This window comes from Balaenoptera borealis, assembly GCF_965194805.1.
Source record: "Balaenoptera borealis genome assembly, chromosome: 18".
NCBI lineage: Eukaryota > Metazoa > Chordata > Mammalia > Artiodactyla > Balaenopteridae > Balaenoptera > Balaenoptera borealis.
This window is the reverse complement of record NC_138877.1, coordinates 50,219,734-50,235,824: the sequence shown is the minus strand read 5'-3', so window position 1 is coordinate 50,235,824 and position 16,091 is coordinate 50,219,734. Positions and strand designations below refer to the sequence as shown.

At 37.4% G+C, this 16,091-nt stretch overlaps 1 protein-coding gene across 1 annotated transcript in view; it reads left to right on the top strand.

Annotated features, from left to right (window-relative positions):
* Window positions 1-16,091, top strand: part of LOC309615922 (uncharacterized protein) — a gene marked incomplete at its 5' end in the record, with an annotated part of 457,881 nt that overhangs the window by 106,724 nt on the left and 335,066 nt on the right. The window lies entirely within an intron of this gene.

Sequence of the window (16,091 nt, the reverse complement as noted above, 5' to 3'; positions counted from 1 at the left end):
GAGTTTTTAAAAAATCTAAAATGATTTATGGCTGATGTGTTCAAAGACATTTATCTTAATAAATTTGGGGTCAGTAAATCTTCAGCCTTTATGTTTTTCCTTCAGGCCAAATATTTCAAGTTCAGAGGTAACATTGTGTTGGCTACAGAATGTTCTCTAGACACCTTCACTGGGTGTCTCTAGCTAGTGCATTCTGTACATATTCTCTTACATCTGATGAAAGCATTTGAATTGATGTGAGTGGTGCTTAGACTACTTATTCCTCAAAGGGCTCTCCCCACCTCTAACCTATTTTAGTTTCTATTACGTATTATGCCATCAAGACTAAACAAAGCTATAAATTGGCTTTGAATAAAAATAATGCTTAGATCTGTAAAAAAGCGCTGATACCAAATGTAACCTTTAGGCCTTCTGGAATCTCTCAGAACAGAGAGAAGACAATCTTAGAACCTTGCTGAATGCCAAAGGATTTTCAATTTTCAAGTGACCTTAGCTCTGATAGTATCTGACTTTTTCACTTTCTGCCCTTAGGCTCAGTTCCAGCTTGTGGAAGTTTTCTGGCCCATGGATTTGCTATAGTGTGGCAGTCATGTAACCTGGAGTTCTAACTATATAATAACGTTCTCGGGATTTGAGAATAATCTTTGGGAGGATAGAATCAAGTTAGTTTACCTGGCACTTTTATGTCCCAGAAATAGCTCCTACTGAATTTTTAGTTACCAAATGGAAACTTAAGTGTTATTTTTTTCATATATAAGCTTATTTCAGTCTATTTTTTCAGTGTATGTTTTTCTCCTTTAATGATAACACAAAATTCAAATAATTAGAATGATTTTTTTTTATTATGTGATTCCCCACCACCCGCCTCCCTGGAACTTTAATTTCTGTTTCTCTACAAAGGGTTTTGCAGTGGTCTGCTGGAGCTGGCTCGTATTGGCTCATCTGGAACAATTATTAAATTTTCACAAGTTGGTTGAGGTCATGTTGGTAGCTTGAAGTTGTCTATGGTGTGGGTGTTTACACCATAGAAATCAGCAGTGCTACAAATCAGGACATTCCCCTGTTCACATGCTCCCCTCCCCGCCCCCGCCAAACTGGTTGGTAAACATTTACCAGCAGACTACCGCTTTTCATACAGTTTTAAAGGAACTAGAAATTTTAACCTCTCAGACTAAAGTTCCATATCATATAGTTGAGGTAGAATAAAAAGCTTAGTTATCAGGTATTGCACCTTCTACCAGTGGATGTTTGTGAAATGCTATCATTTATTAAAAAGATAGTCATTTAAAATATGACAGATTGAATGTAGGAAGAAAGGAAACCACAAATAGAAGGCACACATTACAGTAAATGTAGAAAAATAGACAACAGAGTTAAGAAACTAGAAAGCCAAAGGAAAAAATTCTTGAAGAGTGAAGGACAGGAAAAAGACTGTACTAAGCAAAATTGACACTAAAATTGAATTTGAGAAGTACAGGGAGGTTAAAAAAGGCATCAGAATGAAATAGTTTTGAAACTGGTCAGCAATACCAACTTGGTGAAGTAATGTCTTCCACCCAAGGTGACATTTGCTGAAATGGAAAGTGGCACTAAAACCACCAGCCACTGAAAAACAACATGTTTTGCCTTTGGCATGTTGGAACACATTTAGAGAATAGCATTATGGGTAAGGAACCATATACTTATTGTCCAAACTAGGACTTCCGTGAGTGAAAGGGGGCTCTGTTAATAATTACTTGTGAACAACAACATAAACCAGAGCCATCGAGGCAAACCAGGATGTATGTACACACTAATTATAGGTTCTACCACTGGTAACCCAGTTTCCAACCCAACTGGTTAAAAGAACTTGACCGATAAATATTACAATGAAAAGGTTAACATAAATATTCCAAGAGGCTATAGTGATATTAATTGTTTTCCCATTATGAGAGGGTTAAAAAGTAAAAGGAGGTGATTCATAGTAATGTTGAATAAACAACAAAAAATATGTGAGGAACTGTGGAGCCCCATCTCCTTCTGGTTTCTCCTGACCTGGTGGAGGCAGTCCTAGGGTAACCATTCTTGTTGTACTTGTCAGTGTTGAACACTGTAGGCCCAGACACTCTCCAACTTCCAGTTACTCATTAAGTCCTCTTCTTTATGCTGTTTCCTGTAATATTTCTAGCCTTTTTTCTTTGTCCTGCTTGAATGATTAAGCTTCTCAGCGCTCCCGACAGCTGGGTAGGAACCATGTGCAAGAATGGCTGCCCTGGAGAGAAGGGTTCATGAAACTCTATTGAATTCCATGGTTTTCCTTCCTCAAACTTGCCAATGTTCATCATAGCTGTTTGTTTTGGTCAGCTTTCAGGAATCTTTCTCAGAGACTCGTATAGGATTTCTCTTGAAAATCCCCAATTTTCTGATTTTTGTGGCTTCCATAAAGGCTTTGCTGAATTACACACCCAACTTGTGCTCCAGTATCTGGGCATACATTTCTCATGATATAATGGGGCTGCATTTGGCACTGCAAAGGTGATTTCACGCTCTGGGGCTTTGGCCGTATTTCACAGTGTATTCACTTTACTTTCCAGGAAATGGGTCGAACTTTAAAAATTCAGTATCAGAGGCAAGGGTCTCAGACATTCTTTTTCTTGGAACTCTCTTCACAAGTATCTTCCTAGAAATCTTAAGGTCATTCTTCTGTAAGGAAATCTCTAGTAAGACTGTGTTCCCATTCCCTTCATCCTGAACATCAAGTGAGCGTGTCAAATGGCACTGTGTAACAGACCTTTCTGTGATGATGGAAATGTTCTAGATCTGGGCTGTCTGATATAATAGCCATTTTCTATATGTGGCTACTGAGTATTTGAAATGTTGCTAATATGACTGAAAACTAAATTTAAAATTTAAGTTCATTTAAATGTAAATAGCCACTTAGAGCGAGCTGCTACTGTATTGAGCAGTACAGCTCCATACCAACCCAGTGGCTGTAAGCTCTGTCTATTCAGTGATGCCCTTGTTGCAGTTCCGTTCAGCAATACTTCCCAAGCATGGAGTGATCTTTAAGGGCCCACACTGATCTGAGATCATTTCAAAGTCTCACTGCAATTTCCCACAATATGAAGGAGTTGAAATCAAGAGGGGGCAGCTAGTCTATGGTGTAGCTGAATATTGCACTGGAATTTGGACTATTCCTGGTCAACCCCCTTCTCCCTCAAAGATTATAAGTATTTCTGAAGGCTCCCCAATCTAATGTAAGAATAAAAGAATAGGTTCACGATAGTACGATGAATACTGTGAGTACTGTTCATACTATTCGTAACAACACTATGAATAATGTCATCACCTCTGACTCATTTTTGTAACCAATGCAACTTCCAAGTCTTCTTTGTCCTTGGTAGTGACTGATTACAGGTCAGAAGTGGTCTGCACTGCAGCTGTTGACGGTGCAAATGCTCCCTCCACAGGGCTGGGCAGAGAGATCGCCCACCCTAGCCATGATCCCATGGCTGGTCCCTTTTCTGCCGATGCCATTTTCCTCTTTTGTAGACGTGTCATCATGTACTCACAGCTCCTTCCTTAACATTTTTTTAAACAACTTTATTAAGATGTAATTTGCATGCTATGCAATTTGCCAATTTATATTGTAAAATTCAATGGATTTTGTTTATTCACAGAGTTGGGCAACCATTACCACAATCAATTTTAGAATACTTTCATCATCCACAAAAGAAACCTTGTACCCATAAGTAGTTAATTCCCGTTTCTCCTCATCATATCACTCCCAGTACTAGGAAACGGTAATCTATTTTCTGTCATGACAGTTCTAACTCTTTTGGAGGTTTCACATACATGGAATCATACAGTATATGGTCTTTTGTGAGTGACTTCTTTCACTTAGCATAAGTTTTAAGTGTTCATCAGCATTGTAGCCTGTGTCAGTACTTCATTCCTTATTATTGCTGGATAATATTCCATTGTGTAGATATGCCACATTGTAGTTTTTCATTCATCAGCTGATGGACATTTGGATTCTTTCGATTTTTTGGCTATTATGAATAATGTTGCTTTGAACATTCATGTACAGGTTTGATATGGAAAGTTGTTTTAATTCCCTTGGGTATATATCTAGGAGTGGATTATGGGCTCATATGGTGACACTATGTTTAACATTTTAAGGAATAGACAAACCGTTTTCCAAAGCAGTAGAGTCCTAATGAGAACGCCAAATCCTAACCACTAGACCACCAGGGAGCATCGAGTCCTAATGATTTAAAAGCCAAACTGTCTACAGAAGAGAAAGCCTATGTGACATATCTCTCAGGACAGCCATCCTACACCTAATACTTCAGCCCATCCAAATGCATCATAATGATTCAGTGTGTTACGTGTTTGCCGTTCCTGAAATTACACGTACTTCCCCGCCACCCAGTTTTACTGAGAACTAATTGAAATACATCACTGTATAAGTTTAAGGCATACGGCATCATGGTTTGATTTACATATATTGTAAAATGATTATCACAATAGGTTGAGTTGATATCCGTCTTCTCATATAGATACAATAAAAAGAAAAGAAAGGAAAAAATATTTTCCTAGCGATGAGGAGTCTCGGGATTTACTCCCTTAACAGTTTTCCTGTATATCATACAGCAGTGTTAACTACAGTCTTCGTATTGTACATTACATCTCTAGTACTTCCTTGTTTTGTAAGTGGAAGCTTGTACATTTCGACCACCGTCCTCCAATTTCCCCTCACCCGCCCTCTGCCTCTGGTAAACACAAGCGTCTGATCTCTTTTTCTGTGAATTTGACCTTTTGTCTTTTCGATCTCCCACATAAGTGAGATCATATGGCACGTGTCTTTCTCTGTCTGACTTCCCTCACTCAGCATAATGCCCTCCAGGTCCGTCCACGTTGTGGCAAATGGCAGGATTTCCTTGTTTTTGTAGCAGAATAATATTCCATTTATTACTTCTTTATCCATCCATCCATTGATGGACACTTTGTTTCCAGGCTTTGGCTATTGTGAATTATGTTGCTGTGAACATGGGGGTGCAGATATCTTTTCAAGTTAGTGTTTTCATTTTCTCTGGGTATGTTCCCAGAAGTGAAATTGCTGGATCATGTGGTAGTTCTATTTTTAATTCTTTAAGGGTCTTCCAAGGGGAATTTTTTTTATGGGAAGAAACGGTCTCAGGTGGCCATGCTAAGTATCACGTGACTCTGGTCCCCGGTTGCAGTTCATTGTTCCAGAGATGGGTACCTGCCCCAAATGCAGCTGATTCCCAGGCTATCCAGAGCCCTATACCATCAGCTGGCTCCAAAAGATGAACTATACCGACTCAGTTCTCTCTGTTAGGAATGTGATCTGTGAATCGTAATGACAGGTAAGAGGCCAGCCATGGGAGCTGAAAGTAAAAGACTGCTTAGAGAAAAAGCGATGGAGTAACATTGACACCATGAGGATCACGGCAAACCAAAGTCATGAGGAAGCAGAAGTGATGAGGAAGATGAAAAGACAGAAACTGTGGGTAAGCAGGTAAGAAGATACAAGGCAGGGAACAGATAAACAGATCAGCGTATGAAGAGCCAATCTCTAGCTACTGGAGAATGATAGACACGGGAAGGAGTAGCAGAGCCACAGTGATGGCAAAGCCATAGAATGAGAAGTACAAATTCTGGCTGCTGAGGCCCTCGGTAACTGGGCATCTAAATGGCCCTGGTCCCAGGAGCCTGATTCTGTCTTTCCTTTTCTGTGTGAGACAGGGCTGTTGGCTTCTCTTGGGTTACCTAGTATAGATCTGTATTAGGCAGGGTTTTCTGGAGAAACAGTGTACGTATACTGTTTCTCTAGAAAACATACTATATAAATATTTAATTATTATGTATGTATAATATATAGTAAACATGTATAATTTATATATTGTATGTATATTATATCTACATAGTATATATAATATACATATAATATGTAATTTATATATATTTATATATGTAAAATATATATATATATTTATGTATTATTATATTGCATACTATTCTATATCATATATGTGTGTATATATATATATAGAGAGAGAGAGAGTGAGGGAGGGAAGGAGGGAGAGAAAGAAAGAGAGAGAGAGACAAATAGATTTAATTTTAGGAATTGGGTCGCATGATTGTGGGAACTGGAAAATCTGAGATTCGAAATTCAGGTAAGAGTTGGTGCTGCGGTCTTGAGTCTGAATGCCTCAGGGCATCAAGTTGGAAACTCAGGCAGGGTTTCCATGTTGCAATTTGGGGGAGAATTTCTTCCTCTTTGAGGAACCTCAGTCTTCTAAGGTCTTCAGCTGATTGGATGAGTCACACCCACACTGTGGAGAGTCAACTGCTTTACTCAAAGTCTACTGATTTAATTGTTAATAACATGTAAAAAATACCTTCACTGCAACATGTAGCCTGGTGTTTGACCAAACAATTGGGTGCCATAGACTAACTAAGCTGACACATAAAATCAACCCTCACAAAATCCTTACTAAAAATCTTCTCTTGCTTGAGGCAACTTTAATCTCTGCACTGTTCTCAAGTTTTTTCAGCTAGTAAGGATTTGAAGAAGGATTTGAACCCAGAAATCTGACTCAAAACTTATATTTTTAACCACTAAGAGCTTACATCATTTTGTCTTATATCTATCATTTACTAACTCATTTCTTTATTCAGGAATATTTATTGGAGAACTCTTAAGTGGTTGGCATGGTATAGGCTTCTGGTGGTTGGCATGGTATAGGCTTCTGGGGAGACAGTAAATAATTGAAATCTATAATACTGTATTTATTAAATACAATAATGGACTATGATTAAATACAATGTCTTAGTTAATGCCTATATTAAATATATTTTAAATATAATTAAAATAAAACATAATATATTTAAAATATAAAATTAGATCTAATGTGATAATAGATGGGAGAGGAAGGCAAAATCAGAGGGGCAACCACTGTGGTTGGGAGGTGGGTTTAGGGGAAGTTTCTACTGGGCAAAATTGGATGTTGGATGTGAAAGACGAATCAGCATTAACTAGGTAGGAGGAGAGAGTGGAGAAGCACAGAGGCTGAGAGAAAAAAATCACATCATTGAAATGTTAGCTGGAGGTCTCCATTTAGGATTTAAGTGCTTTGAAATAATGATTTGCATGCCTTCCCTCTTCCTTTTTTCCTTCCTTTCTCTTTCTCTCTCTTTTTCCTTCCTTTTATTTTTTCCTTTCTTTCTCTCTCCCCTAATTTCATCCCCCAGGCACTTAATTGAGGTCTTATATATCCTACACTCTTTATTAAAATTACTGAATGAATAAATGAGTGAATATGTGACTAATAAGAAATATATACTTCATCTTGATAATCAGATTCTTCCACAAGTCTAGTTGCTGCCTTCAGAGACCAAAAAAACTGAGATCACAGGTCTGAGCTGATATGATAGTTTTTGTTCTTTCAAATAATATTCCTTTGATGATGATATTTTAAATTATTGTTGCCCCTCCCCCTTTCTGCATAGATACTCAAGGATTGGTTGTGGCTGTGAACTAGGTAGGCAGAGGAAGAGCCTAAAGACTGTGTTGAAACTTAGGCTCAAGCAATGGAATGTTGCAGTTGACTGGGGGGAATAGCTGCCACAAACGGCTCCTTCTGGAAGCCAGCAATTAGGAAATAGGAATCTCAGAGTTCAGTTTGAATAGAACCAATGGGCCATCTGGAGGGCCAAAAGGCAAGGCAGTGAATCGTGATGAATATTGCAAGAAACAGTGTGTGTGCATCATACGTGTGTGAGCATGCATGTAATGTGTTAGGAATGTCTCAGTTCATGAATGTTTTCTATTTAAAGGAGTGTTAATACAGAACAGAGACATGGGGAACTATTATCTTGGCTTAAATGGTTATTAAAATGTTTTTATCTTTTAATTATATATTTTAAAATGTAGAAGGAACTGAGTAATTGTATTTAATTCAATGCACAGCTTAAAGGCAATCTGCTTGTAAAAATATATAAGTTTTTTTCCCCTATCCCGATAGCCTAGCACATGTGACATTAAACAGATATGTATGCACTATCGGGTCTGTGCAGAATGATGAAAATAACCAGTCATAACTCCTAACTGTAACATTATAGTAAAGAATAGCCCACAGGTTCGTATGGGATTGAAAATTCTTTTCATATTGATATTCTTTAGGCTCTGGCTTGGCACTACTATTGGCTACTTATGAATAAGTTCTTTAGCTTTTCCAAGCCACAATATCTTCATCAGTAAAATAGGGGACCAGAGTAGTTGATCTTTCTAACTCATAAAATGTTGTGTTCATCAGAGAGGTTCATATTTTACAAAGCACTTTGAAAAGTGTAAGATTTCCTACAAAGATTAGAAGTAGAGCTAACTTTCATTCATTCATTTATTTAATATATTGAGCACATTACACTGCTGAAATATGTATAGTCATATATTGTATATGTATAACTATATTATATGCTCATTCTGTGCTAATTGTTGTGGCCACATTGATGAAAAAGACAGATTTTTTTTTTCTGTGTGGTCTGTGTGGTCTCTTGGAAGTGGGTGAAGACAATTGGAAGATTCTTGTGAGTTTCTATGTTACCACTTAATGCGTGTGTGATTTCCACTTAATAGGTGTGTGATTTCAGGTGTATAATGGACGATTATACAGGACTATATCATAGGATGGCTATGAGAATCAAATGTGGTAATTGTTGTAAAATGTATTAAGTGCTATACAATGTGACCCAACTATGAAATATCAAGTGGAGAGAGACAAGAAATTGGAAGAAGGTTGAACCATGGAAACTTCCCTAACCTGAGGACAGGGATAAGAGAAAACACAAAAGAGAGTAGAGTAGAAAATTGACAAAGAGGGAGGTAGAAAAGTGAGAGGAAGTAATACATGGGAAGTATTAATAAGCCAGCTGTACTAAAAAGATTTTTCAGATTTTACCTAGTTTAATATGTTAAATTCATATGTCTTATTCTAGCAATATTTCCTTCAAAATTTAGGTAAAAAGTACATTTTTACTTTTGAAAAAAGTTACAAAAAGAAAAACATCTCTCTGATTCTTGTATAGAAATTCTAAATTAGTTTCTTTCTAGCTTAAAGAAAGGTCAATTATACAAAATCAGTCTGTATTTGCCCTTTATCCTGAGCCTGTCTTTTCAGCTACTTTGCTCAAAAAGATCTTTGCTTTGGACTTGGAGAAAGGGCAAATGATGTTGCAGAAGAAAGATTCTATCCAGCTGACCATAAATTTCTAGCTGTGTGTGGAAGCACACATTCTGGCTAAGATCTGACACCAAAGCTTCATATTTCTAAAGAACAGTTCTTGCTGGACAGTATGACTATTTCATTGGTTTTGTTGAAGAAGACAGGCAAGATTAAATGCTTCATTGAAGTAAGAACAAAGGTAAGCCAGGGGATCTGGCAAAGGTTGAGCCGTATATTTTTAAAGTGAATATGATAGCAATTTTTATGAGTCTGCTAGTCACATTTTGGTTGAAAATCTAATCTTTTTCAAAGACTAAAAGGATAAATTAATACCCTCTCGACAACATACAAGATGTTTAAAGGCAAAACTATTTGATTATTTTTATTCTGACATGTTGAGAAACTGTCATTTTAATCGATACAATGAATTAGTATGGCACTGTATTTGAAGCTTTTATAAAGTAAAAAACTTGTTTGTGAGTGGTCTTGCTGATATTTATCATTATCTCTCTTCTTTGGTCTGCAGTATTTTGGCTTTATAGTCCTTCTCTTGATTTAAACTCTAATCGTTATCTACTTTGAGTCACTCATGAATCTCAAAATATTTTGCTGAATTAGACCCTTTGACATTTAGGGCAAATTTTAATGATCTGGCTTCTTGTGAAGTGACTAATTTTAAAGGAAAAAATGCCGAGTCATACTCACCCTTTCCATGCATGCATTATTTTGTGACAGATTTCTTCTGAGCATAAAGAATTTCTTCTTAGAGAAAGAACTTGGAAGAACACAGGCACCAGGGCCAAAGCATCTACAGGTGGATTGTCTCCAAGGGGAAGAGCTTACCTTAAATTTGAGCTGCAATCAAAAATAAAGGTAGATAAAACCTTCGTACATTGTCACCGTAGGAAGGAAAAGCACAAATGAATACGTGCTTCTTTGTATCTCTTTTATATGTTATCTTGCGAGAAAAAGATTTTCCTGGTCAAAGCATCTTTGCTAAATTTATCCCCAGAGGGACACTGCTGCTCAGTAGAATCTTTGCAAGATTTTACCCTGGTGTTCCAAAAAGAAAAAGTACTCAGTATGATATGTTTTATTATTTTCTTTTGAATAATTCCAGGAATAGGTCATAAAATACTTTGGTTAGCAAGTGTTCCAGACTGAGTCTTGGAGATTAAGTTGTCAAATTAAAACAGAGAGGTTACAGAATCCTTGTCTGGTTTAACTGTTACTGTGTCAAGTTGAAAAGTAGATTTATGTTCATTTATTTATTTCAGAGAATGAAACATGAAATAAATACAGTTTTGTTATGCTCAGCTTTCTCATTTTAAAGTGAGAAGATAATCTTTTATGGAAAAAATAAAAAAGCATTCAATTAATTCCCAAGGCATGAGGTAAAGAGGTATGATTTATTATTTTTTTCCTGGGGCACACACACATTAACTCTTTCTTTAGTCTATTTTGTTCTGCTAAAAATATAATATATACACCCACTTGGTCTGGGTTTTTGGCCACAGGTTTTTCCTCAGTTTTTGAATCTAATAGAAAAAATACCCATTCTCCCCTCAGATTTTCAATGTGAGAAACATACTGGCATACTCATATGCTACCCAGAAACTGATTGATAGTATCTTTGTCACTTTGGGATTTAGAAGAATAAAACAAAAAGTTTTTTTGTGTGTATGTGTGTTTCTTCCCTTTTTCCCTCATTATTTTGCCTAACTTACTACTTGTAATTTTAAAACAGAAACCAGTTTCAAACGTTAATATCAAAAGTTGACTTACCTGTTAAGGTTTATGAGCCCTCAACAATGAAATTATTAATCTTTAGAGCTTTTGTAGTTTCAATTAAAGGTCTCAGTCTCCATGTACAACATATGTAAGCGGGATGAATAAAAATTCATTCTCAAATGAAAAAGAGTAATAAACCCAACCCAAGTTTAAGGGAGGGAACTGCATAGAAAGACAAATATTAAAATAAATATGTTTAGTTAAAAATTAATTTCCTGTCAAGAATCCTGGTTCTACCAGAACTGTTTTTTTTTTTAAATTAATTTTTATTGGAGTATAGTTGCTTTACAGTGTTGTGTTAGTTTCTGCTATACAGCAAAGTGAATCAGTTATACATATACATATATCCCTTCTTTTTTAGATTTCCTTCCCATTTAGGTCACCACAGAGCACTGAGTAGAGTTCCCTGTGCTAAACAGTAGGTTCTCATTAGCTATCTATTTTATACATAGTAGTGTATATATGTAAATCCCGATCTCCCAATTCATCCTACCTCCTCTTCCCTGCCTTGGTATCTGTAAGTTTGCTCTCTACATCTGTGTCTCTATTTCTGCTTTGCAAATAAGTTCATCTGTACCATTTTTCTAGATTCCACATACAAGCGATACTATACAATATTTGTTTTTCTCTTTCTGACTTACTTCACTCCGTATGACAGTCTCTAGGTCTATCCACATCTTGGCAAATGGCACTATTTCATTCCTTTTTATGGCTGTGTAATATTCCATTGTATATATATACCACATCTTCTTTATCCATTCCTCCATTGATGGACATTTAGGTGGTTTCCATGTCCTGGCTATCGTAAATAGTGCTGCAATGAACACTGGGGTGCATGTATCTTTTTGAATTATGGTTTTCTCCAGGTATATGCCCAGGAGTGGGATTGCTGAGTCATATGGTAGTTCTATTTTTAGTTTTTTAAGGAACCTCTATACTGTTCTCCATAGTGGCTGTACCAATTTACATTCCCACCAACAGTGTAGGAGGGTTCCCTCTTCTCCACATCCTCTCCAGAATTCATTGTTTGTAGATTTTTTGATGATGGCCATTCTGACCAGTGTGAGGTGATACCTCATTGTACTTTTGATTTGCATTTCTCTAATAATTAGTGATGCTGAGCAGCTTTTCATGTGTTTCTTGGCCATCTGTATGTCTTTGGAGAAATGTCTATGTAGGTCTTCCATCCATTTTCCATTGGGTTGTTTGTTTTTTTTGATATTGAGCTGCATGAGCTGTTTGTACATTTTGGAGATTAATCCCTTGTCAGTTGCTTCATTTGCAAATATTTTCTCCCATTCTGAGGGTTGTTTTTTCGTTTTGTTTATGGTTTACTTTGCTGTGCAAAAGCTTTTAAGTTTAATTAGGTCCCATTTGTTTATTTTTGTTTTTGTTTTCATTACTCTATGAGGTGGGTCAGAAAAGATCTTGCTGTGATTTATGTCATAGAGTGTTCTGCCTATGTTTTCCTCTAAGAGTTTTATAGTGTCCGGCCTTACATTTAGGTCTTTAATCCATTTTGAGTTTACTTTTGTGTATGGTGTTAGGAAGAGTGCCACTCTCCATGGTAAATTAGTCAGTGGTGACAGTGGTCTGACCTTAGCAGAGGAAGTGGATAATGTCAGTTACTCTTCTCCCATATTCTCAGTTGGATGTTGCATAAGGTATAGAACTTGAGGATGTCTGGTGGTCTGAGATATCAATGAGCAAGATGAGCAGAATTTCACTTCGTAGAAGAAATAAGAAAACCCAAAAGTCAGTCATAGTTTGCTCAATCTTTTCTTTCCCCAACTTAATAGTTTTCTGAGTTTTTATGAACTTAGTGTAAGAGTAATAATCAGAAAAATACTTGGGGATTATTTGTTGAGAAGCCTTTACTTTAACCAAAACTGCAAAGGACTTTTTCCTTGGATCAAGCACTGGGGCCTCAAAGCAATGTCGTTTAATATGCCATTTTTAGTAGACTTTCATCTGAACACGTTGGAATTTTTAAGATGAAATTAGCCCTCCAATTTCATTATTATTTAATTATTTATCAAAGGAATCAGGACCAAGAGAACTTTACCTTTTGCTTTTACATGCCTGAGTTTTTACTTTTGGTTTGATATTAGAACTTCAGTGCTTCAAGTACATCTTCTTTGAACTGATGTACTGAAACGGAACGGCATTCCAAGGAAATTGATGGCTGGTACTAGGGGGGCTACAGGTGATTGGAATTTTCCCTTGGCAGTCACTTTTATATAACATTCTACAGTTTTGTTCTAGTTCCTATCCACTGTCCTAGCTAGAATCAGTCTCATTTCCTTTCTTCCACCATTTTCTTTTTGGTTATAGGTATCAAGAATTTTAATGATTTGTAAATAGTTTTCTAAACTAATGAAATAAATATGTGTCAAATGCATGTTTTTACATTTTGTGTTTTAATAATTAATCCCCCTGAGTTTATTTTCTTGCCATGCTAAATGCAATTCTAGAATGGATTCTATTTCATTAGTGTTGAAATATAGGTCTTTGAAATCTCATGCTGTGGTACCATATCACTTGACTGGTACTGTTACTGCCAAGGAACCATGTTTCATAACTTTTCTTAGTGAAGTTAAATTTGATTTGTGAAATTAACCAGAACATTTAAACCAAGAACTCTTATCTCCCCTTTCTCAATCTTAGAAATGGAAAAGTTAAAGACAATCCAGGTCTCTATTTTTTGTCCTGTGTCTAATTTATTGTCCTAAATGAGCCAATGCTCCCACCATTCTACAGAGGCTCCACTTTGGCACTTGACTTCAGTCTTTCCATGGATCCTCAGGCTGTCTTGTATCCTGATGACTTCAACACCCGCCCAAATGACACAGGCTTCTCAGGGCTTTGAGTTACTTATCTCCAATAGCTTCTACCATAGCCCCTCTTCATCATGTCCTTCTGTTTGCATACTCAGCACGTTTTCATCACCAGTGTCTTCAGCACTGAAATTTTATATCCAGACCTTGCTCTCTTGGCATAGCCTCTGGCAAGTTTCATTCATCTTTGTCCCATTAGGCTCTCCAGACTCTAGATACTTGTTTTTTCTGTTACCCACTTTCTATATTTGTTTTCCAAGCCATTTAGATTTTATGTTCCATCATTTCTCTCTCTCTTTGACAGTATCAACTCTTTTGCCCCATGTTCTTCTTTCACATCTGCTTAGCAAAATCCCAAGCCTGGCTGAATTCAAACCATCAGTCTTCCACACCTGAGTCATGCTGATTAAAAAATCTCCCCATGGGTAGATTGGTTTGATCAAACCCCAAAGGTTTGATGCCTTCAACTGGATTCTCGGTATATCTTGGCCTTGACTCCTTGCCATTCCCAGGAACATGCCATGTATCTTCAGCTATTTGAGATGTCTTTTATTCCTCAAAAAAAGAAGTTGTGACTTTCTTTATGCATGGGTTTGCGTATTTCTTCTTCAAGTTTTTCTTTAGTATCAGTAGTTCAAATTGTGGTGTTGAAAGATCCAGGGTAAATTTTGGCTCAGTCTCCAATGTGGTGGGAGATCCATGGGCAGTAATACTGATATTGAAAGTCTAACGGGAGGTATATGGTGGTACGTGGAGGTTTTTCTGATGTATGGCTGGATCCCAGGTAATAACTGAATAACAGGGATCTGCAAATGGGCTGGGAAAGTTCTCAGGGCCTCAGTTAAGTGTCCAGGCTTAGGGAAGAGCTTCAACCCCAGTAAGGGGGCAGGAAGGCTCAGTCAGAAACTGAGCAGGAAGGCCATGTACAGTGTGCTCAGCAGTTGGGTAGGATTAGCTCAGTTCTGGTTCCCAGGGCTCACCCAGGCACACGAGATACTAGTTATCTTACCACAGGCTTGGTTTAAGACCTTACCAACTGCCTCCTTTGTCAGGACTGGTTTTGAGATATGGATGGAGCTGAGAGTACAGGTGAGTGGGCTGGTGAAACCCTAGGGGTGACAGTGATGGAGTGTCATTAGAGATGAGGCAAGAGAGGTGAACTGGACTCAGCCTGTAGAAGGCTTAGCCTAAGGGCCTTACCTGGTGGAGAACCCTGGAGGAGAGTGACCCAATTGTGGAACCAAATAAAATGGAAACTGAACAAATAGGAGAGGGTCAGTTGTAATGTTTTTTTTCACAGTATTATTTCATTCATATAAAAGGGATGGGAGGGAAATTTTAAGCCAAGAATTAACTCTTGGTTTGCCCTTTGAGGATTGTACACTTTTAGGAGATTTTAGACCTGGTCATAGTTTTGGGGTCTGTGGCCGCCTGGCTCTCTCTTCTGCATGCTAATCTTCTGGTTGCAGTACATTCAAGGAAAATAAACTAATTTTAGTATTAGCCTAATCAAAGTACAGGAAGGCAGATATGCTTTAATAACATAATAGGGTATAATCCAAAGCTTAATAGTTGTTTCCTGCTGTAGACAACTATAATATGTTAATAGTTACCAAAAATATCAATTGAAGGATAGTTATTTGCTTTACAAAATTTGATCATAAGATTCCTGTAAAAAAACCGAATTTCCTCTAGAGAATTTAAAATCTGATTTGGTGTACTACTGTGATTCCATTTGCATGCACATTTATCCTGATTAATAATCAAGTGAGACTTAATAGGGATAAATACACATTTTTGAGTTTAGGCTTAAAAATGTCATTGTAAGGATGGATTTGAGTGCTCTGGCTTTTCAGCAGATCAAGAGGCTAGTTTTAAGTATAAGGCAATAGTGTGACACAGATGCCAAAAAACGGGAGCGCCATCTGAGCCTCAGCTAATAGAAATCAAGGTCCAGAATGAGAGTGGCAGATAGGCCGCCGCGTGAATCACATCCCGGTACTTCCCGCCCAACTTTCCTGGGGAACCGAACAAACTTGGTGTCTGTAGAGGCCAGTGTCCTAGACGGTGAGGGAGCTGGGGACCCATCAAAGTCTCAGAGGATGAACACATAGAGGATGCTTGGCTTGAGGAAGAGAAGGTGATGGTGGTTCCTTAAAAATTGTGATGGTTTGCCATGTGGAAGCAGGCTTGGATTTATTTGTTATAGGTTCAGATTTAGAATTCAAGGTGG